Consider the following 2,280-nt stretch of genomic DNA (forward strand, 5'->3'; position numbering starts at 1 on the left):
AGGAGGTTTCCCCAACCATCAGAATACAATGATCACAGCTGCCGGCTGACCACCAGCACTAATCAATAGAAGAGATGACAGAGCTGGCAGCGCTAATCCATCCTACTAGAGCCCATTGCTGACCGGGGTATGGGGGGGGGTCAACCCAAGCAAAAAATTATTATTCAGGGTCACCCCCTCCAATAATACATTTTATAGAACATGCAACTCTATCATGGAGACCAAATTATTATCATATGGGGGGGGGGGGGGGGGTCTGTCCACTCCATACATCAGATCAGACAGGGGGGGTTACAATATCTCCCCCCCCCCCCCCTTCGATAAAGCCGGTGACCACACCCTCCCCCTCCCCCTCCATGGTCTCAGCACTCCCGCAAGGACAAAACAAAGACAAAAGCTTTCCACTGACAGCCAATAGGAGGCCCCGATCTTCATATAAAGAGGACCTGTCCCCCGGGTCACCCCCCAGGTCTTGTAATACCGGCACAGCCATGACAGGTCCGCTTCCATGGTCGGGGCTCGGCACTGTCCCTTAGAACAGCCATCATAGTAAACATGACACGATGGAGGCGGCGGGGAACCACTTCCTACCATCCCCCTCTCTGCCACCATGACACCCGCCCAGACACAGCCGCCACTTCTCCCCCTCGTCTCACCGTCCGAGCTCAGCTTCTCTCGGCCTGCCACAACCCGTAGGAAAAATGGCGTCTTCTTTTTATGTCATACGGGCCCCAGCACGCCGGTCAGCTGACATGGAAACGGCTCCCTCTCCCAACGCCCTTCCCTTCACACAAACCATGTGACCGGGCCCGGACTGGCGGCGTGGGCGTGCGCAGCCATCTTTGTTATGGGCACCGCGGGCTTGGAGGAACAGAGCCCTAAGTGTAGTTCACACGTACAGTGTCTGATTTTAGAGATTTGTCCCTGAATATAGCTTTGTTTTTCAATACTGATTAGCTTCCCTATACATGTCTTGTGTTTTAATAAAACATTATCTGAACGTGTTATATTGGCATGTCTGAAGTGCTTGTTTTATGTTTAATTTAAAGTAAGGCTTCATTCCCATGAGGCGGATCCGCTGCCTCGGAGTCCACATCTGTCCGCCAGCTCAGCGGGAGATCTCTCCATTGATCTCCGCTGAGCCGGTGGAGGACAGGTCCCTCTCTGCTCACTAAGCGGGTAGGGACTTGTCGAGCGCCACTGGTTGCTATGGAGAGATCGGATGAAAACAGACAGCATGTCCATTTTCATTCGATCTCACCCGATCCACCAGGGACGGATGCGAACGTAGGGCCATCCGTCTGATTTTAGCAGGTCGGACCGGGTCGAATGTCAGCGGACATGTCCCCACTGTCATCCGTCACTCCATAGACTAGCATGGAGCGCCCATTCAGGTCCGCCGACAAAACTGACAGTTTTGTCGGCGGACCTGAACGGGCGCTCCATGCTAGTCTATAGTCAGTGTGCAGAGAGGGACCTGTCGTCCGCCGGCTCAGCGGAGATCAACAGAGAGATCTCCCGCTGAGCTGGCGGACTCCGTGGCAGCGAATCCGCCTCGTGGGAATGAAGCCTTAAAGAGGAAGTCCCCTTAATGACAAGGCCATTTTTTGCAATACGGCACTGCGTCACTTTAACTGACAATTGCGCAGGTCGTGCGACGTTGTACCCAAACAAAATTGACGTCCTTTAATAGAGCTTTCTTTTGGTGGTATTTGATCACCTCTGAGGTTTTTATTTTTTGCACTATAAACAAAAAAGAGCGACAATTTTGAAAAAAAAAAACAATATTTTTTACTTTGTGCTATAATAAATATCCCTGAAAATGAAATGTTTTTCTCTTTCAATAATGTTTATTGAGTTTAACAGGTAGAAAATACAATGTACATTCCGAAAACATTGAAAAATAAAATAGAAGCATATCTTGGCCAACATGGCCTACGAGACTTCACAAAAATAAAATGTCAACTCCATTATCCCAATAGGTAGTGTACCATGATTGATTAAGTGTTTACTTCTGACTTTGCCTGATTTCACACTCATACAGAGTAAGGCATTATTAAAAATATCATAACTTGGAGTTATAGCTGTTTAGGTGTGTATATATATATATATATATATATATATATATATGTATATATATATATATTGTCCCTAGGATTGTCACAGCAGTATTTATTTACGTGTTGGTGATAGGCAAGAGTCCCACCAGCCACCCCCTTTGGGATCATAATGTGGATGGGGGGACCCCAACCCCTCCACTCCGCACCATATGACCATGAG

At 48.3% G+C, this 2,280-nt stretch overlaps 1 protein-coding gene across 3 annotated transcripts in view; it reads right to left on the reverse strand.

Annotated features, from left to right (window-relative positions):
* The window catches only part of MARCHF7 (membrane associated ring-CH-type finger 7), a 44,305-nt gene extending 43,494 nt beyond the window's left edge, over positions 1 to 811 (reverse strand). For all 3 annotated transcript variants that reach the window (XM_073634080.1, XM_073634079.1, XM_073634077.1), the window contains exon 1: positions 657 to 811. The gene's annotated coding sequence lies outside the window, so the exon portion shown is untranslated. The remainder of the gene's footprint in view (positions 1 to 656) is intronic.
* Positions 812 to 2,280: the final 1,469 nt, after the last annotated feature.

The sequence above is a fragment of the Aquarana catesbeiana genome, linkage group LG06, assembly GCF_042186555.1.
Source record: "Aquarana catesbeiana isolate 2022-GZ linkage group LG06, ASM4218655v1, whole genome shotgun sequence".
NCBI classification, from domain to species: Eukaryota; Metazoa; Chordata; class Amphibia; order Anura; family Ranidae; genus Aquarana; species Aquarana catesbeiana.